The sequence below is a fragment of the Mandrillus leucophaeus genome, unplaced genomic scaffold (assembly GCF_000951045.1).
Source record: "Mandrillus leucophaeus isolate KB7577 unplaced genomic scaffold, Mleu.le_1.0 Scaffold57, whole genome shotgun sequence".
Lineage (NCBI taxonomy): Eukaryota > Metazoa > Chordata > Mammalia > Primates > Cercopithecidae > Mandrillus > Mandrillus leucophaeus.
The window spans coordinates 3321400-3348175 of NW_012106141.1; the positions used below are offsets into that span (position 1 = coordinate 3321400).

Genomic DNA, 26776 nt, shown 5'->3' on the forward strand with positions numbered 1-26776 from the left:
AAAGTTCAAACCTAATGGAGTCAGTGGAGCTCAAAGATGGGTTTTTAAGTGTGCTAGGAGAAGAAAGGAGGATTTATTAGGATAGTCTCTGCTTCTGTAGTAAAAATAAAATAATAAAATCCTGGCTGATTCAGAAGCTGGGTTTCAGCTCTTTTCATACAAACACTAATTCCTATACGGGTAGATCCTGCACCTAAGTCGCAGAAAAGGCTCTATTTTTGGTGCTAGAAGTCAGACGCAAGTCAGGCTGGGATGTTAATGTTACACTTTGTTGAAATAAAGTTTAATGGTTCGAAGACTAGCTGTGAGTGGATAAGGTGATGCCCGCACAAACAATGCCAAATAAACGTAAAGTTCCCTTTTGATCTTACTTTACTTTGGACTTTAACACAGCTATTCTGGGACTTTTAAAATAGAATCTCTGGGAAATACCTCTAAGAAGTGAAAGTTTATGTAGGGGCTGCCACCATAGGAGCCACCAAATTCCTTATCATAAAAAAGGGCTAGCCTCCTAACTGCTCTACACACAGGGTGTGGTGATAGCCAGAGACTTTCAGCTTTCCTCTATCCCACTGTCTCACCTCCATGTGAGGCTCTAAATATACACATGCAAAGAAAGGATTTAATACCTGTGGCTTGTTTTTGAAATCAATTCTTCAAATGCAAAACACAAATGTTTAAACTTGGTTCCCAGATTTTTTTAAACTCAGTATTCAAATGTAAATTCCAACTATACCGGATTGGTTAGATGCACTATGCAATATCTGTTTGATAGAATTCCTTCAGCCATTGAAAGTCATACTGTCGAGGCATAGCTAGTGACACGGGAGAATGCACAAACTGTATTAAGTGGAATGTACAGAATGATAATAGGTACATAGTGAGCGTAGTTGAAACATATATGAATAGATAGGTTATATGATCTCAAAATTTCATTTAGCTATTCTAAAGCGGGGTAGAAAATATTTGCTCTACAACAGGCTCTGAATAGAGACAGAAAGTAGATTAGTGGTTGCCAGGGACTGGGACAAGGAAGGAATGGGGAATGATTGCTAATGGGTACAGGTTTCTTTTAGGGTAATGAAAATGTTGTGGACTTAGTGGTGATGGTTGTGCAACATTGTGAATATAATAAAGCCACTGAATTGTATGTCTTAAAATGGTGAATTTTATGATATTTGAATTATCTCTTGACTAAAATTAATACACACACACACACACACACACACACAAAACAAATAAGCAGTGAGCCTAGCTGAGCTGATAACTATGCCTATAGATTATGTAGCTCCAATAGTAATTACTTTTTAATGCCCCAATTATCTGGCCAAACTGTGTAATGTTTTTGTTAGCTTTGATGGTGATGACGATGGACTAATTCTTAACAGATAGTACTTATATATGAATTGTTGAATGTGGTTATTGTTATCACCACTCTGATTACTTAGCTTAAGTTGATTTTTAAAAAATAATTCTGTTTTCTAAATCAGCAGATCATGTTGTTTTGCACATCTTTCAATTGTTTCCAACCTGATCACAGAAGTCCCCTGATATGAATTAATGGGGATATCTTGACTCATTTGTAGAATACAGTGGTTAAAAGAAAACCACCACACACACACACACACACACACACGCGCGCGCGTGCAAAATCCCAGCGAACAATGAAGGTTCCAAAGCTGTCCTTTAGACAGAGTATCCATATCTAAAGTTGTTGAATCTGCTTTTCAAAATGTGATCTTTGTATCACCTGCATGAAAATTAACTTTGATATCAGTCAACAACAAAAAGTTGATTCTCAGGTCTTATTCTAAACCTACTTATTTAGAATATTGTGATTGGGGCTTGGGAATCTTCACTATTAACAAGCACATCCCATGATACATATTTGCCAGCCTCAGTATTGTATGATGATAAAATATTGAGTGGCAGTGGTCACATAATTATGACCCCCGGAAGCCAGTCTTGCAGTAGCCAGCCCCTCTAGGGGACAAAGCAGCATCTTTAATATTCAGCTGTCCAGTTGTGAAAACTACAATTCAAGACTCTGAGCATTTCATATTTTGAAATTCACACAGTTGCACATTTTAAGGCAGCATTTGACAACCTGCCATGGAAAGCACAGTGACTGTTCTCTTCATCTTTGCCCCCGTATCTCATTCTTGATATTCTGCCTGATCCCTGGGTTCTAAACCATTTTTGTCTCATGCTGAGTGGTAATAGCAATAAGCCCGGTAATGGTCTTTGCCCCTGGAGCACCTGTTGTTATTGTTAATGAAGGCGCACCACTGAGTTAGCCTCTTGAACATGATACCACTGTAGGGTTTTTTGTTTCAGGGGCTTTAAATTCTGCTTTGCAAAGAACAAGCGTGGCCTCGCTTACTCAGTAAGGCACTTGTAGTCAGGAAAGGGAAATATCAAAGTGAAAAAGTGACCTCTTATTTCACAATTGATTATTAACTCTCCTTTTTGGGTTTAAAAGTAGTAGAACCCTACCATCCACAAGGTGATTATTGCAGCAGTTTGATGTCCTGCAGGCTTGAGAAATAATCTTTTTCTTTCATCTTCAACCATACAGATCCAAACAGCCCCCCTGACCGTTCATCTGAAGTAGCTCTCTTAAACCCCTGCTCTCTGTCCTGGTGCATGATTTGATTTCTCTCAAGGTGTTCTTCGTTGTCTTTTATTTGTTTGGCTATGCACCTGTACCTCTGTCTTTTCTCTAATTCTTTGAGAAGGTAAGCTTGTGAGGACCTGGATTTTGTCATTGTTTATGATAGGTCTCAGGACATGCTACCCCCAAAATATGCTAGCTCTGCATACTGAGTATTTTAAGGTGAAGGAAACTGAGAAAACTACAGAAGCAGGAAGATCGCTCTCTGACCTTCTTCCATTTGTCTACCCTCAAGTGTGCCATAAAAGAATTATCTGACCTATCACCCCTGCAAGTAGGTCATAAGGTCCTCATTCCAGAGGAGTTCTGCCCTCTACTTACATGCCAAGAAGAATCTGAACAAATAGGCCTTGCTAAGTTTTCCCCAATTTATTACCGTCAAGTCATACTCTTTTATCGTCCAATCATACCTCTGCATGACTGTCCATAAAAATACACAGTTGTCTTTAGGTCTTTATTTCTGAAGGCTCCCATGGCACATAAAACTTATATTAAATACATTTATTCGGCTTTTCTCTTGTTAATCTGTATTGTGTTACAGGGGTCTGAGCCATGAACCAGGCAATGGGTAAGGAAATGATATGGCTGTTTCTGCCCTGTATTTTTTTTTTTTTTTTTTTTTTTTTTTTGAGACGGAGTCTCGCTCTGTCGCCCAGGCTGGTGTGCAGTGGCCGGATCTCAGCTCACTGCAAGCTCCGCCTCCCGGGTTTACGCCATTCTCCTGCCTCAGCCTCCCGAGTAGCTGGGACTACAGGCGCCCGCCACCTCGCCCGGCTAATTTTTTGTATTTTTTAGTAGAGACAGGGTTTCACCGTGTTAGCCAGGATGGTCTCGATCTCCTGACCTCGTGATCCGTCCGTCTCGGCCTCCCAAAGTGCTGGGATTACAGGCTTGAGCCACCGCGCCCGGCATGCCCTGTATTTTCTATGGCTATTTTGTGTGGGGAAGAGAATGATGATGATAATGGAACTTTGCTTGTTGCTTGTTGGAACAAATCTCATAAGTTTCTAACTTTAGTTAACATGAAGTAGAAGGTGATATGTATGTGTATTCCAGCATGCAGTCAGGGGTATTCCTGGAATCTCTATCAAAAGTCTCCTATATTCCAGGTGTTACTAACAAAGGCAAAATTTCCATGAATCAAGTTCTCAAATCATGTTCCAAAATGTAATTCCATCTAACCAAACCATTAAGGCCATATTCATTCCTTTAGAAGCGAAGCTGCTTAATAAGTTTAATGTGAGCTATCTTTTAGAAAAATTGGTATGTACACCTTTGCGTGAGACGCCGTTTTAGGTATATTAAAGAGAGATTTATTCCAGGCAGGTAATCTGGAATGTCATAAGAACTATTTATAGATTACGCTTGCTTACACTCTTCTATGTTTATGGTACTTGAATCTTCTACTTAGAAATTTAATTTTATAGTATTAATGCAGTGGGAAGTAGCTGTTAATAACTTTTGAGATATTAGAAATTACTTTTTAGATTGCTCTAGAAGAATAAGATACTTATTTATAGAAGTATAATTCAAAAATTAAAGGAGATAAAAAGGAAGCTCTGCTCTCCACTGAGAAGTTTCTGTGGTTCTAGAACAAATTTTCCATCCGAAAATTTGGTAATGTTTCAGTTTCATGAAAATGAGGACATTTTATCTCTTAATTAAGTCTAGTAGTTAACATACTTTGGCATCAGTCAGAGGTTCCATTAGGAATATTAGCCCCTATTAACTTCCTAACTGTGCAGCTTTGGATCAGCCTTTTAGCCTCTGTGAACATCTATTTCCTTGTTTTTTTGAATGCAGAAACCCTATCTATTATATTGAGTGATGGTGGAGAAAAACTGACATATTCATGTTCAGTAGGTGGTACATGTAGCAGAGATTGGCTAGAATTTGGACATGGATATAGAATCTGATCAGTTTATCCCAGTTCAAATCCCAGCCCTGGCACATCATGGCCCTGGGACCTTGTACATGTTTCTTACCCTTGATCTCAATCTCAGTTTCTCAGCTATAAAATAGGTTGCGGCTAGGCTTTCAGAGGATGTAACTAGCCTTGAGGTGGTTTGTGGTCCTGCCAAATTCGTTTAATTATTATACACTGAATTCTCTTGCTATGAATGACTTCCTTTTGGTTAAATTCTTGAGAAAACTTTACTCTGATTATATGACTTGTGCTATTTGAATATCTTATTTGAACTTATTATAAAAATGACCCCTTGAAAATTCAGAAATCTGCCTTCTTAATTGGGAAAAATAATACTGATCCTCTCTGTCCGAACATTTTTAGCCTCTGGTGTATGCGTAGATGATCATGAGTAAGTTGGGGTTATAAATTGATAGAATACTTCACAATTACCTAAAGAGGGTAGTCATAGGACAGAAACTTGCCTGCCCCACACTTTGCTGACTCACTAGTTATGACGCGGGGCCTAGGACTCTGTCCTAACAGACACCACAAGTGATTCTGATGGACACTTCAGTTTTCTGAAGCTGCTTTCCTGAAGGAGTGATAAGCAGTCGTAGGGGCTGCTGCTCTCAACCCAAACCAATTTCTAGGAAAGATTTGGTGTGTACAGAAAGAGAGAAACCCATATCTTGAGGACGAAAATGATTTTCTTTTACTGTTACTTATTATTTTCATTTGGAAAGACACTTCAAGAGAGATGTAATTTGCTAAAGGACTTTTATCCTTTCATTACAGCCATGGTGAACGATGCCTTGACTATGTTAACACCTAATGCATATATTTACTGCATGAAGAATTGGTATCTTCAGGATGCTGTAGCTTTTATCTTATAGAATTGCCTTACAATTTGCATCTCTGCTCTCAGAATGAATCCAATCTGACTGAGTTGGTAAACCAAAAACAACTGCAGTGCTCAGGGGATGGGTTTGGGTGTACATGTGGGAGTGGATGCCTTTGAGAAGTGTTGAGGTTCCAAGCCCTTTCCCTCTGGCATGTAAATGTCTCTGACTTCCCCTCCCTTGCTCCCTCCTGGTGATTTGAGGCAAAACCCCAGTCCCCAGCTCTCCAAGCAGAAGGGGCTGGGGGCCTGCCTGTCTCCTTTGGGAAACTTCCTCTCTCCTACTAAACCCTCAAGCCCTTTCCTAAGTAGATATCAAATCATTGAGTGTTTCCGTTTCTAGTTTGCTAACTTTAATTTGCATGATGCCATTTGGATCAAAGCACTGAAAGAAAAATTAACCAAATCCCCTGGTATTTTCACATTCTTACTTACTTTTTCCCTGTTCATTCGAACTCAAGGGCAGCTAAGGCGAATGGGATGGGAGAGATCCTGAAGTAGGGATGACGGTGAGAAGAAAATGCAGGGAAGTTACAGCATACTGATGAAGAGTGAGGACTCTGGGGCCAGACTACCTGGTTTCAAACCCAGAGCTGTCGCCTTTCTGATAACCTTTCTGAGCCCCCACATTTATTCATAAATTTAGAAAATGGAGGTCTTAAGAGTATCCTGTCTCCTGGGAGTGTTGTGAGGACCAAATGGATTACTGCATGTAAATCCCTGTAAAATAGTGCCTGGCACATAGTAAAGTCTCAATACATGTTCACCATTAGTTTTATAATTCTTATGTCAGTCCTCACAACAACCTGCAAAGGTAGGCATTAATATTGTACACTTAGGGAAACTGAGGTTTAAAGAAGTAAAATCACATACTGGAAAAGCACAGTTGACAGATAGTGGAATTGGGATTCAAACCCGAGTCTATCCAAAATTCCAACTCTTCATTATATCATATGACCAGGCTGTTCCTAAAAATACTCTGTATACTGTAATCACAGTGGAAGACGCTCAAGCACAGGTTTTGTAAATATTTTGTCACCCTCGACACATATTTATCTGTATTATTTTGCTCTGCTTGGAATAATGTTGGTTTCCATCTAAAAATATCCAGAGGGCAATCCCTGTTTAACTGTATTACACAGGTGAAGCTTAACTAACCTAAATGCTGCTTTATTGCTGTATGTCAATTTATAGCAGAATTATATGCTTTTAGTGTTTAATTTTTCATTAGTACTACCAAACAAATCTCCTTAGTAATTAGAGGCCCTGACATACAGCAAAGTGGATATTTGGCTGTTTAATTTATTTTGATATTTGTAATGCTAACACGTGGCACATATAGTAGGGACGTTCAATGTTTTATAGGATTCAGTAAACTGTCTTTTGCACCTGAGGCTCAGAGCCTGTGATTTCTACTTAATCACTCTGAAGTCAGACCTCCTGTGAAAGGCAAGTGTTTTGTAGACCCTAAAATACCACCTAAAGGTAAGGCGTTATTATTCAGTTAGCTTCTTCCCTTTACTTATGTAGTAAGGCCAGTCACTCACTGTTGTCATTTTGCTATAGGATACTAGTGCTCAGTAACTAATCATTGAAGGAGCCACTACTCCGCCTCACCATTTTGCTATGTGTGTTTCAAGCCTAGGAAGCCTAAGAAATCAAATGTAAAAATCTCTAACTCCATGTAATCTGCTCATTCTAATTTCAAAGTTTTAAACCTGTGATATCTAAATAATTGGCTGGCCAAACTGTCAATTCTGTAAATAAATAAATAAACGCAGCCCAATTAATCATGTGACAAAGATTCAGTACTTTTGATTAAATATTAGTGGCCAATTCAACCTCAGTAGATGAGCCATTTGTTTTATTTTTATTTTTTTGAGACAGAGTCTTGCTTTGTCACCAAGGCTAAAGTGCAGTGGCGCGATCTCGGCTTATTACAACCTCTGCCTCCCCGGTTCAAATAATCCTCCCACCTCACCCTCCTGAGTAACTAGGACTACAGGCTCGAGTCACCCCATCCAGCTATTTTTTGTATTTTTAGTAGAGATGGGGTTTCACCACATTGGCCAGGCTGGTCTCAAGTGATCCTCCTGCCTTGGCCTCTTAAAGTGCTCTGGAACCATTTGTTTTAGACTACACCACATCCTTAAATACAGAATGGAGAATGAAAGCCCATATAATAATGTGTGCCTTGATTGAAATTGGGCCTTTTAGCTGAAACAGATCCTAAATGTTACAAACTTTTGATTAGGAGTTATTGACAGAAGGAAATAATAAAATACAATAACAGGTTGCTTATAGACTGCCCAATAAATTTATAAACATGTAGATCTATATATGGCTTAGAAGGAAGGACACAGATAGCATTCTTACTGCCTCTGGGTGGAGATAGTGAGGGGAAGCAGTGCAATGTGGGATGTGAATTGTACCCAGGGGTTTCGGCTTTACAATGTTTTATTTTTAAATTGGGTAATGTGTACATGGTTGTTAATTCTATTATTTATATTTTAAAGTGCATTTTAAAAGAAAAATCAAGGGCCCCATTTGAAGACCTTTCCATTAAGAAATGACTATTATAATTTATTCTCTTTGCTTTATTATCTTCAGCATGTATACTAGTTCTCATGCCTCCTATTTTCAAATCTCAAGGATGGGGCCCATGAAGTAGCTTTTTGAAAGGTCCACAGTTGATTCTGATGGCTACCCAGATATATCAACTGCAATTTCATTTACTTTTATAAATATATTTTGATTCTTGGTCCAGATGACCTGGACTTGATTCTTTCTCGATACTCATCTCAAATTATTCAGTCCCCTTCAGGCGCTCCTCTTTACCCTTTATGCCAAAGTCATTAATAAAGTAATTCTCAAGACACAAAAAGCAGTTGGAAAACGTAAGGATTTCATGGCTGAGCCAGGGTCAGATGGAAACCAGCTTAATGAATAATAGACAAGGCAACCTGCAGAGCCACAGACATGGAAGAATTAGAATAATGACCTTCCTAAGGACATTTGAGTGAAAAATGTTGGGATGGTGAGACTGTAATGGCCCTCAGGCCAAACATGGTGAGGAATCCTTCCCTCCTTCTAAGTCAATTATGTTAGTGCTGGGAAAGGGTCATTTTGAAATTTTAACTTCACATGTCACGAGGCATCCATCCTACCTCTAAGGGCCTAATAGATCCCTTCTCTAAAGAAGCCTCTTGTTTACCAAAATCAGGGAAATTGAAGAATATATCTTTGGAAGCCTTCTCAATCAGATTAATCCTAAACCTCAGGAGAGAAGGGGGAAAATATAAAGAACCACACTCACACAATCGTTTGAAATCCTAGGCTTATTCAACATAAAGATAGTATTATTGGATTCCAGTAATGAAAACTTCCATTTCTTTCCCTGGTAGTTTATTCTTTTAAACAAGTTTTCCTTGTTCCTGACGTTACATGAAAAATGAAGATGGAATTCTTTAAGATGTTGACCTTGCCTAGGGTGGTTGAGAAGAATAAACAACATTGAGTTAACAAAGTGAACACACCAAATATTCTTTTACTCTGTGCCTAATGTTCACATTCAAGTCTCCCACTCTGGGGTCCATATATCGGTACCTGTTCCCCCCCAAAATATTTTCTTACATGCTTTCCATCCCGGTGCCCTGACAAACAGCTCAACAGGGGCTTTTATTTGCATTTAAATTCGTCTGTTGGTTGTAAATGGTATAAATTCCCAGATGTAATCAGGTTCTAGCAGTATAAGTTTGATGAAACTGTTCGGCCATGGAAGGAATAAATGTGACTCCAACCTCTGCTCCTCTATCAGATGACCATCGATGCATCTCACTCTTAAGGAAGAGACTCAGAGCATGGGATAATTCAAGAAAATCCCAGAGGGGCAAGTGATCTTGAAAGTCACCTAGAATCATCTACTACTTGACAGTTAATCACTCCTGTAGCATTGAAGTTTGTCTTTCATCTTCCTCTATACCTGGAAACTCAAAGCACTGTGAGGTAGCTGCTTCCAGTTCTGAATAGCTCTGATTTCGATCTCCTCACTACCAAAGTAATCTGTTCCTCCCTTCCAGGAAATGAGCATCCTGCCTACTCATGTTTTTCTATCTGGCATTCATTCATTAATTTGTTCTTCTATCACCAGATATTGTCACAGGCCCCGAGAACCTAAGAAGAATGAGATATAGTCCTTGTTTTCAAGCACAGACATTGAAATGAACACCATAATGGAGGAAGGCTGAAAAAGTTGTAGAAGTTCTATAGTTAATATTAACATATTATTCCAATAAGTGTTTATTGAGTGCCTACTATGTGCCACGTACTCCCAGGCACTGGGTTTAACTGGAAGGCAAGACAGCCAAGGAGAAACTCTCAGCATATTGTGTTTTTCCCCTTACGTGAAAGGGAACAAATAAAATATTGCAGATTTGGGTTAATATTAGAAAACCTAAAACAAGGCGTTGTGAAATGGAATGACATGGTGGAAGGGGAATGAGGTGGTGTGGCTACTTTAGATGGGGTGGTCATGAAAGGCCCACTGAAGAGATTACCTATAAACTGAGAACAGGGAATGACAGGGGCCCAGCCAGGTGAAGACCTGGAGAAGAAAGACCATTCTGGGAAGAGGAAATGGCAATGGGAATGAGCTTGGCATATTCTAGGAAATGATTGAAGACCAGGTGGCAGAAATTTAGTGTAGAGAGAGTGGCGGCAGGAGAGAAGTGTGAAGAGGTGGGCGAGGAGCTGTTACACTGGGACTTATACTGTGGTAAGGAATTGTAATTCAATTTTAAATGTATTTGATGTTTTGATGATACTCAGAGTATGTTTCAGGGCAGAGGGTATTTCACATGTGCTTATGATAGGTTTCCAAAATTAATTTGGTTTTTTAGTTTCTAAGTCCACTTTTCTGGACTTGAAGAACTTTCTGCCATGTATATCTTGGGCACTGTGGTTGTCACTCTAGCATTCTTTCTACCCTCCCTCTTGATTTAGCAGCCACAAAGTTAGGATGGGTTTGAACTCATCTTTAGCTCCAGGTGCAGACCTTGTCTGGTGCATGCCAGGGGTTGGCAGACTTCTTTTGTAGAAGGCCAGATAGTAAACATTTTAGGCTCGGAGGGCCAGATGGTCTTTGTCATAATTATATAACTGACTTTGCAGCACAAAAGCAGCCACAGAATATATGAAAATGAATTGTCACAAATAAGCATGGCTGTATTCCAATAAAACTTTATTTATAAAAGCAGTTGGTGGGCCAAATTTGGCCTGAGGGCCGTAATTTGCCCATTCCAGTCTAAGTCAGTTGTCTCTGCCACAGTAATGACTTTCATTAATCTTTTCCTAAGCTATTTAGAGTGTAGGATTCCCTTGACTTTAGGAATCCTACACTCTAAGGGATTGGAGTCCCATCATCATGGAGGACTTAGATGCATTGGTTGTAGATGGGCTGTTTTCTCCCCTACTGCTTATGAACAAGAAAGCAGGTAACTAACAGCTTCTAGCAGTCATCTTATGATTTCTAGGGCATTCTGCCTCAGAGCAAAACAGATGCTGAGGCTGGAATGGCAGAGACAGAAAGAAGCTGGATACTAGGTGACATTATTGGATTGTTGAATTAACCAGACTTGAAGCCTGCATTACTTCTAGACATTTAAATTAGGTGTTCTGGCCAGGCATGGTGGCTCACACCTGTAATCCCAGCACTTTGGGAGGCTGAGGCGGGGGGATTACCTGATGTCAGGAGTTCAAGACCAGCCTGCCCAACATGGTGAAACCCTGTCTCTACTAAAAATACAAAAATTAGCCAGGTGTGGTGGCCCACACCTGTAATCCCAGCTACTTGGGAGGCGGAGGCACAAGAATCGCTTGAACCCAGGAGGCAGTGGAGGTTACAGCTAGCTGAAATTGAACCACTGAACTCCAGCCTGAAAAAATTAGGTGACCAATGAAGTCCTGTATTGTTTAAAACAGTTGGAGCTGGAATTTTTGCTGTGTCTAACAGAAGACATGTTCAACTAGATTATCTACTCTAAAATATTCAGTTATTGTTGTTTCTTAATATGCTTAACTGGCAGTTTGAGTAAACAATTTCTAAAGTGCCTCTGCATATCTGCAGTACTCATCACATGCCAGTGGGAATCTTTGAGTGAAAGTCTGAATCAATGGCCCTAGAAGAGCTTAACTTCCAATAGGTTCCCTCTGGTGCATGACCACACGGTAATTCCATTAACTTTAACGATGGTAGTGCTGCACAAAATGGGCCCTGTTAGTCTATTCTCTCCTTTCTTTTTAGCATTAAATCTTATCTTGCAGCTAGTTTTTCAGGGTAAAGTATGTGTACCAATGCCATTCATTTCTTGCCCTTTATTAAAATATGCAGGGCTCTCTCTCCCAGGGAGGGAGTGCTAAGTGAGTACATTAAAAATGAATCCGTTGCCCCATTTGTCGACTGCGAGAAAACCCCAGAGTCAGGGACATCAATGGATTATTATTGATTGTTGTAAGATCCAATAAAATCATAAATATGGCTCAAAACAATTACTGTGGCCACATTAGCAAATTATCAAATCTATAACTTGCTTTGGAGCCTGGCCTCAGAGATTTAAATAAAGTGCCGGAGGGAGGCAAGTTGTATTTTAGAAATGTGACAACCAGGGCTGGGATAGAGAAATTTATGATTTAATTTGCTGTGCAATCTAATTGCGAATAACTATCGGATTTCTAAAAAGTGGACTTTGATTAGGTTTAGGTGTCAGAAATAAACTGGAAATATGGGTCAGTTTATACTTCTCTGAAAGTCTGTAGGGAAGGGGAGAGGAAGGTATTCGTTGCAAGGAATGACTTTCTCAGGTGACCTTCCACCCTTCTCTCTGTGTCCTTATTTCCTGTGTTGGAATAATTGGATTATACCTGAGACTGGCTGGCTCTTTCCAAAGAACCGCTTTTTACTTTCTTCACCAAGTGTCAGTTTCCCCCCATTTAGAAATAAATCAATTCAAAATGAAATTACCCAGAGCATTCATTTTTCACCATCTAGTAAATGAATCTCTCTAAAGAACACAAGGTCCTCCCTTTTTGGTTCAGGCTTAATAAAATCCTTCTTTTCAGTGGAAGTGGTATAGAACTAGTGTCTCTGCCTTTTCTAGGCTTTTCCTCTCTGGTGGCTTACTAGGCAATATTTGCTCCATAAAATGTGTATTGGCACATTCATAGATTCCTGGGCGTATTTTGTGAAGATCTAACCTGAAGTCGAGCTGCCTGGTTTAAATTTCTAACCCACAGCAGGCTGGAGAAAAGCCTCCAATGGCATTGCATCATCCATTAGCCACCGTAGCCGTTCATCTGAGGCCCTGGCCTCAGCTGCACTCTGATGACAAGCACACCGGTGGCTAGATTTTCAGGAATGGATTGGCTCATCTTTTAGCTCACTTTAGGAAAACAGAAAAGCAATTTGCACAAAGATAAAGCAGATTTCCTAGTGATCTGTGTAGAACTGGCCAACAGATTTCTACAGGCAGTCAGCGAAAGCATGAAAACCCAGCTGAGAAATGATAAATTACTGCTAACTGTCCTAATTATCCCTTGATACTCTGTGTTGAAACCTGACTAAATTTTGCTGAAACTTACAAATAGGGAAAAAATTTAAGGTTTAATAAATTATACATAATAGAAATGCTTAAAAAAATAGAAAGATAGCCACAGCAGAAGGGCTTATATTTATCACCCCTCTGTCTCCTGAGCCTTAGAAAAAGGTGGGGGTAGAGGGAGGTTATTAGATAAATTGTAATTTTAATTGCAAACCTAATTGATGATACTCAGCATGCTTATTAGGTCAAGGAAGACTATGAGTCAACTCCCAAGGTCATTACATTAATAGAGTAAGCATGTAATTTGTGATAAGTTGATTTGTGAACATCACATTCTTCTCTTTAAACAGAATAACCAACATTAGTTTTTAAGGTTCATATACTGACTGTGTGTGTTTCTTTGTATTTTAGGACAATCATCTTGTACTAACCCATCTTTTGGTTTTATAGTTATAGCTTTAGTGCTTTTAATATATAAATGCATTTCAAATTCCTCCAGCAATGACTAACATTTTACCAGCTGTCTTATTCCATTGTTGAGTAACCCCAGCTAGAATAGTTTGCTTTTTCATTTCCTTTCTTTTTATTATTTTGAACCAGCACTTTGCTTCTCTGAAATATTTGCCCTGTGGTCCTCTTTCAGACTTCTCTGGTAATTTGGATTGATTCTCTATTTCTTCTACCTAGAAACTTTGTAGAAGTTGAAAGAAAATGTATTATTCTCCCTTTAAAGAATCATCAGTGCCTCTGGCTGTGTACATGGCATGATTTTTACCCCTTTCCCAAACTAGTTCCTCCAACCTCAGGTTTCTCTAGTTGATGACTGTTCTATTTTAAACGTACTGCCTAGAATCACATGAGGGCATCCAGATGGTATAGGAACAAGTATTTATTGCAGTACTTGGAATATAGTAGGCTCTCAATAAATGCTTTTTGAACATGAGCATGTTTTCACCAAGTATAGAGCCTCAGGTCTGGACATTCTTGTTGCAGATGAAGTTTGTAGAATATAAAATGATCAGAAGGATCTTGTTTGAAGGCACTGCCATAATGAGGATTTTGTTGGTTCTTTTTCATATTTTGAAGAGCAGTGAATCTGATGAGTGATACAGAGGTTCTGTCATTTCACTATCCTCAGGACCATCTGGTCAGCCATAGAATGGCTTCTCAATCTCATTGTGGACAAATGCTAGCAATGGAATAAATTCTCAATTACTATTCTTCATTAAGCAGTGATCTTTGCAGGTGCTTTCCATACCTAAGGTGTTTGACTGACTATTCTCATGTCTAATACCCACCAGGCTTTCATGCTAATCATTTTTCTTTCAGTAGGCATACAAAGGGCATCTGGAGCCCTTTGGACTCTTTGGGGATGACAATTAGAAGCATAATTTTAATTAAAAGCAGCTAACTCATTAAATTTTGTGGGCTGAGAAGATCATAGAATCTTTTAAGTATTCGAAAGCTGCAGACTTTTTCCATGGGAAAATTCACATACACACAAAATGTTGCATTTAATTTCAGGGGCCTCCTATTCCCCTGAGGTCTACCCATGGACTGCTAGACTGAATTTCCCTGACTTGTTATCTTCCAACTGAATATTCAGGGAACATTGTATTTTTTGCCTAAATGATAGGGTAAATCTTGAGGCAGGTCACAAAAAGCCACATTCTACCCTTGTTTGCAAAATGTCTTCTCTCACTCATGGGAAATGCATGCTTTAAGGATTTAAATCTGACTGTGTCCACTGTTACCTATTAGCATTTGTTTCCTTGGTTGCAAAATTGGAATAATAATACCCCCTGCTGTCAGGATTTTGTGAGTATTAAATAAGAGCATGAATGGGGAGGTCTCTGCACAGTGCTTAGCACACACTGTTTTTATTCACCCGTTTTGTTTTTTGAGAACATGCTCACTTCAATTTCTATGATGAAAACCATGGACAAAGCCAGTGTCATCCTGGCCCTCAAAAAGAACATCATCTCACTGGGCGTGGTGGCTCATGCCTGTAATCCCAGCAATTTGGGAGACCGAGGTGGGCAGACCATGAGGTCAGGAGATTGAGACCATCCTGGCTAACACAATGAAACCCTGTCTCTACTGGAAAAAAAAAAAAAATACAAAAAATTAGCCTAGTGTGGTGGTGGATGCCTGTAGTCTCAGCCGCTTGGGAGGCTGAGGCAGGAGAAAGGCGTGAACCCGGCAGGCAGAGCTCGCAGTGAGCCAATATCGCGCCACTGTACTCCAGCCTGGGAGACAGAGCGAGACTACATCTCAAAAAAGAAGAAAAAAGAAAAAAAGAACATCATCTCGCTCTCCTCCTCTTTATCTATAGTAGTTTTGGCCTCACCCCTGTGAGGAGGAAAGGCTGATTAGAGAGTCCAAGGAAAACCCTGGAGAAGAGATTAAAATGGATTTCAGTTTAGTGTCAGTCCCCCTTTTAATGGGCCGGGACTTACTAATGGTTGGTTTCCTAAGCCATCTAAGCAAGTGAGTCAAATGAAATGGAATGTGCCTAGTTGGTTCTTTATGTTGAAGACTGAGGTCTACCAGGTGCTATGTGTGGTTTAGGGTGGGAGGAGAAGAGTCCCTCCAGATACACAGTCTGTCTGCAAAGCATGGTGCCTAAGACGTGCTTTCACCATCAAGGAATATTTTGTTACTTTATACCTTGCATCATGGATTTTTTTTAAGTGGATAATACCCTAATTTAAAAAATATTACCATCATAGCTGAAATAGAACATAACTCTGGTGTTAAGTTTGCAATAACAGAAAGTGAGGATTTTCTTAACCTCTGAAGACCGGATGTGATGATAAGCCAAGCTCTCCATTCGCAAGAACTCATTCCAATTAGTTGTTGAAGTTTAATTACCTCCTCAAGAGACTAAGTTTGACTTTAAGTTAGAGTTAAGACACTTGAGAGGAAAGCTAGGAGTTGGGATGCAAGGGTTAAGTTTAGAGTTAAGAAAGTTAAATCTTCAGTTAGATTCAAGAGAGCCAAGTTGGAGATAGAGTTAGAATTGAATTTGAAGTTAACTTTTAAATTTGATAAGGTTTTGTTCTGTTGTATTGGGTTTTTTTCTAAATGCCTGCATCAGATTTTCTTTGTAATTTCCTGTTGCAGCAGCGGATTTGTACTATGCTGGACAAGATTGTCAGAAGGGATGAACAGAGCTGGGAATACTCAGAGCTCAGACATACCCAGACCCTCACTGGGTGGGAAGTTTCCCTAGCTAAGTTGGAGATCGATGGTTCTCTGCTGCCCTGGAAGAGCCTCTCTCCTTTTGTACCTACAACAATCCCCACCACCACCTTCTTATATTGACTCACAAGAACATTCGTTAGGCAAACACTCTGCCATCTGTTGTGCAGACAGGGCTTCCAGGCAGAGTAGAAACAAGTGTGGCGTCAAAGTAACTTAGTGCATAGACAAGGTGAAAGGAGGGCTTAAAAACTGCATATCATGTTCTGAGCTTTATACCTCCTTGGCCCATGGCAGGTGGACCTGAAATTCCATGTCTTATCAATGGCAACCCTTTGTAACCAGTTTGGGCTTTGGATTTGGTACCACACAGCTTTATAGAAGGACACTTGGGGCCGTCATTCTACTTGCAAATAGAAACAGGCTTTGTGGTGTGAGTTCTTCCCTGAGATTTGTTTTGAATGTGTAGCTGGTTTGCAGTCCCCACACAGGCTGTCAGCTAATGAGGGCAGTGGAAGTATGTTCCTTAACTTGTTCTTTCAGAAGTGTTGCATTACCAGAGCTGTGAGAAGAGTTTGTTCCTATTGTCAGATGCGGTATGGGATTTTTTTCTTTTCGCCTTTTCAAATTTCAGGAAAGAATGAGTTCTTTGGCAGAAATGGTGTCAAGAGAACTTCTTCTACGATGATGTGTTAATGCAATTCTAATTGTTTCTCTGCAGATGGATTGAGTATTGCAGACCGAGGTCTATGTACCTTCCCTAAACGGGTTGGTGGTTACCTATTTTTTACAATAAATGTAATGAGCATCTATTTGCAGTGATAATAATACTTTGTAGTGGTTTAATATTTTTCAGTTTATAAAGGTTTTTGTGTCACATGGCTTATCTTATTTTTGTAAGGCAGAATAGTACAGGGAGTAATACTTTGCAACCCAGAAAGCCAGGGTTCAAATACTGCTCTGCTTCTTCCTAGCTCCGTGATCCTGGACAAGTTATTTAACATCTCTGAGCTTCACTTTCCTCATCTGTAAAAGAGACATAATGATGGTGCTTGGTGTCATAGAGTTGTTACGAGAATAGTAAGAGTTGAGGGAGGTATGGGACTTATCACAGTGCCTAGAATATGGTATGACTCGGTGTATGTTAGCTATTATTTAATTATTAACACTATCAATAGTATTAATTTTCCCCAGCATTGAGTGAGGTCGCTGTGGTACCAGGAATTTTATTCTCGTGTTAAAGATGAAGTAACTGAGGCTCAGAGGGAAGCAGTAACTTGCCCAAGACCTAGAATCCAGTCAGAGGCAGAGTTGAACAGGAACTGAGACCCCGTGACATCCCCAACGTCAAGAAAATGGTGGAGTCCTAGTGAATCAGCTCCCACGGGCTGGTTTTGATAGTGCCAACCTCATCAGAATGTGGCAAATAAGCTCAGCTCCCAGCAGCAACTTTTAAACCACATTGAATTGTCTGTGGAGAGCAGGATTTGGAGTCTTCATTTGACAGAAGATACCTTCTCTCAGGCAGAGTGTTGTAAACTGGGAAGGTAGAGAGGCTGTTTGCAAATTGGGGTTTGAGGTTTCATAAATTATCCCATTCTTAGACTGAGTGAACACCTCTCTTAAATGACAAACGCATTCCACACTCACACTGGTGTTATTTTAGAATATTCACACCACTGTTTTAATATAGTCCAGGGATAACCAGCTTTCTCTTTAAAACACGTATTGATTACCTGCTTTGTAGGATGTTATAACCTCCGGGTGAAGAAGCTGTGTGAGACTCAGTACCTGTCTTTCAGGGGGTTACAATTCTGTAGGAAGAGCAAGAAACTAACATAGATAACCAGAAATAGGAGGCAACATGTCGTAACGACCAAGGAATGAGTTCAAGATGAAAAGCAAACACCATGGATTTTGGTGGTTAAAGAAATTTCCTGGATATAAGAAAACTTTCTTAACTATTAAAGTTGTTCTACCAGAAGAGAAGAGGGAGATGGCCTAAGCGAAACATTAGAGAGGGAGGAACCGCTAGTAGGATGAAATATGTTTGTTTTTAGTTTGTAGAAAATTATTTCATTAATGACCTGGACTTCTTATGGGTAGAATAACTAAATCCAGTGTTTAAAGAAAAATATCATCAGTTTGAATAAAGTCGGCAAGTGTGTGGTAGATTCATGTCATTGTAGCCAGAAGCATTTTCAGTCCTGCCCTCATATCAGGGACCTGAGTCTTTACGCTGACACTGTTGCAAGGGTATGATGGTGACTTTCACATTCTCTCTGTTCTGTGACTAAGCTGCATGTCAATGTCTGTGGCACAGATGACAGCTGTATCCTCTGCCTTACTTCTGCTGTTCTCTGCACAAAGCACTATGAAACCAAGAAAATGAAGGAGGCGCAAAGTGAGATCTCCTATGGGAAAAACTCTAATTGATATTTAGTAGAAATCAGGTACTCTGAATTCAAAGATGAAATACTAGTTTTTGCCTTATGTTTTGATCATCAGCTGTTCGATCCAGTCTCTGGGAATAATGTCTTTGTAGCAGTTTTCTGAAAATCCTGATATGGTGTTGGTATATACTTCTAAAGAGGCACTAATAGGCAAATGCTTTGGATTTAGTTAAGACTGTACCCATCGATCCAATTGAAATATCCTACAAATTGACTTTAGCATTAGTATTTATTTAAATTAAAACTGGCATCTATAGACCCCTCGGGAAGCTTCATTGTAAAAGTAATTCTTAAATGTACCACCCCAAGAAAACAATATAAGTTATCAGGGCAAATATATGTCTCATTTGGTTAGATTTAAAGTACAATGTGTGGCAATGAGTAATAGTACTAATTTCTGAAGGGAAGTAGTAGGGGAAAGAGGCTTGGACTCTGGGCTTCATGCTCAGATTCTTATCCCATACTGTTTAGTTCTACAGCCTTGGACAAATCTTTCATTGTTTTCTTCCTCTGTTCCTTTTTACTTCATTTTTATGTTCCTCTCTCCCTCGTCTCCTTTTCCCTGCATACATTAAGACTCTTTCAGTTGCAAGTGTCAGAAAATCCAAACTGGCTACAGTAGATGGATGTAAATGGTCACATAATTAAACAGTTCAAGGGAAGTTTCTGACTTCAGATATGGCTTGATCCAGGGACTCAAGACTCTGTGTTTCTCTCTCCCTCTGTGTTTCTCTTTCTCTATGAAGGGACTGGCATGAACCTAGGTATAAAGGTGGCAGTAGTGAGTTGAGCATCTTGGCTGACATATGGCTGTGTGAAGAGGATCAGGGAGACAAGCACCTGTTGAGCAGTTTCAGGTTCTGAGCATAAAAAGACTCAGGAGCCTGGGTCTGCTCTCAGAATTTGACTCCGAAAGTATTCAGGACTGATGGAAGGAATGAGGAAGGGAGATGAAAAGAAATATACTTCCTAGAGAATAACCTGATACCCGTGAATAGGATGAGACTTAAGCCTGGGGTACTAATGTATCTGTCTGCTTGGGATTATAATAACAGCCAGGGTGAGACAAGTGAAATTAGAAGGATGTGATAAGTACAAGTTGAATACAAGACCCCATTAGCTAAAGGATTGCTGTGGAACCCAGTAGAACCTAGATATCTATCAGGATCATTTCCATTGGAGGCCAAAACAAGTCAAATGCACACAGCAAATACTTGACAAAATATCTTTCTACCTGGAGAAGATCTTAGTCCTTTTTCTAAATACCAAAATATCACTAAAAGTCTATATGGTATTGTGTTTATTTACATTCACAAAAGCTGTGGTTTTCTGTTTGCAATATCAGACACTACTATACAATATCATTCATCCATTCGTTATTCACTGAGCACCTGCTGAGTAACACCCACTGTCACACATGGCCTAATGCTGCTTCTTGCTGAATAAAACAGATGTGGCCCTTGATCTCATGGAGCGGATAGTCTGCTGAAGTCTTGTCAATCCTCAAGTTTACCCAGAATACCTCCTCTTGATTTTAAGATTTGAACATGGAAGGAATGTCATCTCTGGGAAAGACAACTGGAAAATGTAATTGATAGCCCTCTTCAACTGTAGAGTCCTTCTTTCAACATTACTATGTGTTTATGAATTATAAAAAATTATTTCCTGGAGTCTTTTGATCTTGATTTATGGCAAAAGCTCATAATGACTATTTTTAAAATGACTCAATAAGTGAGCAGTCTTGCCTCTATTCTAAAATGCCAGTAGATCACTTAAGTGTCATTTGTTAAACTGCTTTGGTTAGTAAAAACCCTCTCATTGTTTTTTCCCAAGTGGCCTTCGAGCCACATCACACCAACCTAGTTATTTGCTCATGTTGCGCTATCTACTTTTGGCTGGTGTGGATTATTATTAATTATTTCTTCACAGACTGCTAGACAAGAGTTATGATGCAGTAATGGTAAATGCTCACAAAGATATAATGCCCTAATTAGGGAGCCAAGTTAAGGAGTAAGCAGTTTTCAAAGTGGATTGAGATCTGGTGAGAGCAGGTTCCCCTTATCTGCTTCCATATGATTTGCAATGCCAACTGCTTGCTTAATTTAGAACAATATACTTTCTCTAAATGTATTTTTAAGATTCACATTTATTCCTTTAATAGCTGATTTAAATGAACTAGTAACTGATACAAATCCACAGGAAAAAGAATTAGAATTGCTCACGATTGAGGCAAACATGGTGCTTGGCACTGAAAACATTCAGATCGTCCCCCTCATTCTCATCATGCCAAATAGAGCCCTGCGAGCAAACACAGATCTCACTGGGGACATTTTCGTAGTTTCTTTTCTGATTACAGAGATGATACTTGCTCATTACAGATACTTTTGGAAAATACATAAAAATATAATACAGGAAATTACAATCATGCATGGTTAAATTTATATTTATATTTTAGCTGGTGTCTTTTTAAAAACTACCACCAGATTAAAAAAAAAGCTTCGTAAAGTATGAGGTCTCCTATTACTTCCCACTAAAGATTAAAAACAACAAAAGCAGCATAAAAATAAGGCTTTGCTAAGTTTGTCTTATCATCCATCTCTTGACCCTTTCTTCTACTTTGTACTGGGAATAAAGTTCTCTGTGGAGGAAGAGTAGGGAGGAGCCCCTGCTACTGGAAAGTAATCCTCTGTTATCTGTCTGTCTCTTTCTATCTCTGATATATGTGGAGAGGAGTATGTCATTTTGATATAATGGAATCTGGGCAGTTGAACACAATTTGTTTAGAATAAATCAATGTGGAAATTTACAGGGGAAGGGAGGTCAGGTGACAGGTAGGAAGCTTCACATTCCCTGAGAATGACTCCCTATGAAGACACCCACCTCAGTGCAGATGTTCTTCTTGTTGAAGGGACATAATGAGATCTGCTCTCTTCCTGTTACTTAGGTACAGATTGTAGAATGCGATTGTTTTGCAAAATAAAACATTCTTCATACTGTATTTTCAGACTCTAACATGCCCAGCCCTCAGACACCCTGTGCCATGGTGAGGAAGTTATTTGGAATGTCTCTTGTGAACTCGTTGTTGGAGTGAATATTAACCTGAGTATGAAAGAGCAAGCAATGTCTCACTTTAAGTAGAACTAAAGCTGGGGCCTTGCTTCATTCCGTAGGTAGTGGCTGAGGGTTGGAATGGAAGTCCTAATGTGAGGGGGAAGTCAGCCATCTCATTCCCTCTGTAGCTAAATTGACCTAGTGAAAAGGCTGTCTCCATATTCTCAAAGATTTCCAGGAACTCAGGAGTTCACAGTTTCCTTATCTGCTGAAGTGGGGACAGGGGGGCCTGGCTTGAAATGAGAATATCTGCCTTTTCCACAAGGAAATTTGTCTGCCATTGGAAGGTCGAGAAAAATTACTGTTCATCTATTTTTTCCAATTTCCAGGTACTTCAGATTGGCTCCCCTTCCCAGAACCTCTTTGTAATGGCCAGACCTCCATCATCCCTACCCCAAACTGCCTCTCAATGTGCACAGTCTAGAGAATCTAGAAAATGCTTAGAGCATTCATTTGTATTCATTGAGCTGAAATTATGCATGCTGTCAGCATAGATGGGAGAATCTGTCTTAGAGTGACTCAGCAAATACCACCTGTCCTTTACTTTTGGGAGTTTGCCCCTGTTTGCTCCTGCTGGAGGACCTAACTGCATTCCCCTATCTTGGAGGGCTTGTCCTACTTCCTACTTACTTAACCTCTGCTTCTGATGAAGCCCTTGGCTCAGGACCCCACAGGGAAGTCATCCTTGATCTTTTGGGTGTTTGCGCCTTTATTTTGAGATCCTTATCTCAGTTTGAAACCCTCACGCTTAAGTGTGATGATTTCATTAAAATCCATCTTCTCCAGAAGACTATAAGCTCATGAGAGCAGGGGACACGTGTGTCCCCACTGCTTAGAGGAGCGCCAGACACATAGAACTCAGAAAATACCTGTGAATAAATGAATGGGTGAATGATGAATAGATGGATGAATAAATGAGTGAATGGATGAATGAGAGATGCTGTGATTATAATGTTCAGGTAAAAGTCTATTTATTTAAAAAGAAAATGTTTACAATTTTGCTTTATTCGATAATGTTTCACATAAACCAACAATAGACTGCACCAGGGCATAAGAGGTGGGAGAAATACCAAAGAAATATCAAAGAGAGGTGGGAGAGTCATTCATGAAGCTTCTTAAATTTTTAGTCCTACTTTTAAAAGGTAAAGTCAGATATATTCTCAGGTTGTTTCTGCATTTTTAACGAAGTTAACTTTCGAATATTCAACACTGAAGGTGACCTGCAGTATCTCTGGCTCGATTTTGGAAGCTGCCTGAGAATTTCGTATGTTCTGTTCCTTCCAGACTTCCAGGAAGAGTCAGAGCCTGACACTTTTTACTTGAAAAGCCGATGTGCAAATCTGCATTCCCTATAAACCTCCCAAATGTGTGAAATAATTACCCAGGAAACAAAAGAGAGGGACTCCTACACAATGAGATCTGCTCTCTTCCTGTTACTTAGGTACAGATTGTAGTGATTTAAATGAACTAGTAACTGATACAAATCCACAGGAAAAAGAATTAGAATTGCTCACGATTGAGGCAAACATGGTGCTTGGCACTGAAAACATTCAGATCGTCCCCCTCATTCTCATCATGCCAAATAGAGCCCTGCGAGCAAACACAGATCTCACTGGGGACATTTTCGTAGTTTCTTTTCTGATTACAGAGATGATACTTGCTCATTACAGATACTTTTGGAAAATACATAAAAATATAATACAGGAAATTACAATCATGCATGGTTAAATTTATATTTATATTTTAGCTGGTGTCTTTTTAAAAACTACCACCAGATTAAAAAAAAAGCTTCGTAAAGTATGAGGTCTCCTATTACTTCCCACTAAAGATTAAAAACAACAAAAGCAGCATAAAAATAAGGCTTTGCTAAGTTTGTCTTATCATCCATCTCTTGACCCTTTCTTCTACTTTGTACTGGGAATAAAGTTCTCTGTGGAGGAAGAGTAGGGAGGAGCCCCTGCTACTGGAAAGTAATCCTCTGTTATCTGTCTGTCTCTTTCTATCTCTGATATATGTGGAGAGGAGTATGTCATTTTGATATAATGGAATCTGGGCAGTTGAACACAATTTGTTTAGAATAAATCAATGTGGAAATTTACAGGGGAAGGGAGGTCAGGTGACAGGTAGGAAGCTTCACATTCCCTGAGAATGACTCCCTATGAAGACACCCACCTCAGTGCAGATGTTCTTCTTGTTGAAGGGACATAATGAGATCTGCTCTCTTCCTGTTACTTAGGTACAGATTGTAGAATGCGATTGTTTTGCAAAATAAAACATTCTTCATACTGTATTTTGATATCTCAGACTCTAACATGCCCAGCCCTCAGACACCCTGTGCCATGGTGAGGTAGTTATTTGGAATGTCTCTTGTCTTCCCATGGTCACTTCTGAACTCGTTGTTGGAGTGAATATTAACCTGAGTATGAAAGAGCAAGCAATGTCTCACTTTAAGTAGAACTAAAGCTGGGGCCTTGCTTCATTCCCTAGGTAGTGGCTGAGGGTTGGAATGGAAGTCCTAATGTGAGGGGGAAGTCAGCCATCTCATTCCCTCTGTAGCTAAATTGACCTAGTGAAAAGGCTGTCTCCATATTCTCAAAGATTTCCAGGAACTCAGGAGTTCACAGTTTCCTTATCTGCTGAAGTGGGGACAGGGGGGCCTGGCTTGAAATGAGAATATCTGCCTTTTCCACAAGGAAATTTGTCTGCCATTGGAAGGTCGAGAAAAATTACTGTTCATCTATTTTTTCCAATTTCCAGGTACTTCAGATTGGCTCCCCTTCCCAGAACCTCTTTGTAATGGCCAGACCTCCATCATCCCTACCCCAAACTGCCTCTCAATGTGCACAGTCTAGAGAATCTAGAAAATGCTTAGAGCATTCATTTGTATTCATTGAGCTGAAATTATGCATGCTGTCAGCATAGATGGGAGAATCTGTCTTAGAGTGACTCAGCAAATACCACCTGTCCTTTACTTTTGGGAGTTTGCCCCTGTTTGCTCCTGCTGGAGGACCTAACTGCATTCCCCTATCTTGGAGGGCTTGTCCTACTTCCTACTTACTTAACCTCTGCTTCTGATGAAGCCCTTGGCTCAGGACCCCACAGGGAAGTCATCCTTGATCTTTTGGGTGTTTGCGCCTTTATTTTGAGATCCTTATCTCAGTTTGAAACCCTCACGCTTAAGTGTGATGATTTCATTAAAATCCATCTTCTCCAGAAGACTATAAGCTCATGAGAGCAGGGGACACGTGTGTCCCCACTGCTTAGAGGAGCGCCAGACACATAGAACTCAGAAAATACCTGTGAATAAATGAATGGGTGAATGATGAATAGATGGATGAATAAATGAGTGAATGGATGAATGAGAGATGCTGTGATTATAATGTTCAGGTAAAAGTCTATTTATTTAAAAAGAAAATGTTTACAATTTTGCTTTATTCGATAATGTTTCACATAAACCAACAATAGACTGCACCAGGGCATAAGAGGTGGGAGAAATACCAAAGAAATATCAAAGAGAGGTGGGAGAGTCATTCATGAAGCTTCTTAAATTTTTAGTCCTACTTTTAAAAGGTAAAGTCAGATATATTCTCAGGTTGTTTCTGCATTTTTAACGAAGTTAACTTTCGAATATTCAACACTGAAGGTGACCTGCAGTATCTCTGGCTCGATTTTGGAAGCTGCCTGAGAATTTCGTATGTTCTGTTCCTTCCAGACTTCCAGGAAGAGTCAGAGCCTGACACTTTTTACTTGAAAAGCCGATGTGCAAATCTGCATTCCCTATAAACCTCCCAAATGTGTGAAATAATTACCCAGGAAACAAAAGAGAGGGACTCCTACAGTCATACGTTCATTCAAGATCCTACATGAGGCATTTTTCTCTAGTGGGTCAGGTTGCAGCTTGTTCCCCTTTTTAAAATATATTGCAAGCTATGTTATTAAAATGTACCTAAGGCTTCTGGTACAGGAAAAAGGAAGATAAGACTTTAGATGGACAGACATCTCTAGTACCCCAAGTTATTTTTTCCTTGAAATATCCCTTCACTTAGAAAAATATAAGTAGGCCATGTAGAGAAATGCCTAATGTGAATTTCTCCTAATAGTCCCAAACTCTTCTTTCAAATTACTACAAAAGCAATTCAGGATTTTTAGTGCCAGATTGATGGAAAAAAGTGCATATTAAGCTTTCCTTATTAATTAAAGGCAGTGAGGAAAGAGTCATCCTAGCTCAAATTTATAAAAACAAATAATGCTTGGAAATGAGCTTGCAACATAAAACTGGGTGATGCTGTGTGTTAATACAGTTTGCCTTCATGTTAGATATCATTGCCATGAAGTGGTAAAACAACTAATTACTGGTGTGCTGCAAGAAAGACGAGAATGACAAGATTGTGAATGTGGTTTCAAGTTGGACTTGGAAAACCGTTCGAGAAAACTCTTTAGAGAAACAGATTTGTTTTTGGCCCATGAAACACACAAGATGAACTAATAGATTATCCTCGGCTCTAATTTCTAACCTTGTTCACAGCCCAGCTCATTTATACCAGGTGAATGATGATCTGGGTCATCACAAGAAGTGGCTGGTATGATGAAAACTTTTACAGAGTTTCAGGAAAAGCAGTCCTATATATATGATTTCCTATAGAAAAAATATGTAAATATATATTTTAGTCTATATTATGTAATTATATGTTTTTATATAATTTATGTTTATATTTTTATTTTTTAATATATATAAAATATAAAATATTTTTTCTAAGAGCAAGCAATGTCTCACTTTAAGTAGAACTAAAGCTGGGGCCTTGCTTCATTCCGTAGGTAGTGGCTGAGGGTTGGAATGGAAGTCCTAATGTGAGGGGGAAGTCAGCCATCTCATTCCCTCTGTAGCTAAATTGACCTAGTGAAAAGGCTGTCTCCATATTCTCAAAGATTTCC

The 26776-nt window shown here is 39.5% G+C and overlaps 1 protein-coding gene across 1 annotated transcript in view; it reads left to right on the forward strand.

Moving 5' to 3' along the window:
* Positions 1 to 26776, forward strand: part of FHIT (fragile histidine triad) — a 1350907-nt gene that overhangs the window by 1075873 nt on the left and 248258 nt on the right. The window lies entirely within an intron of this gene.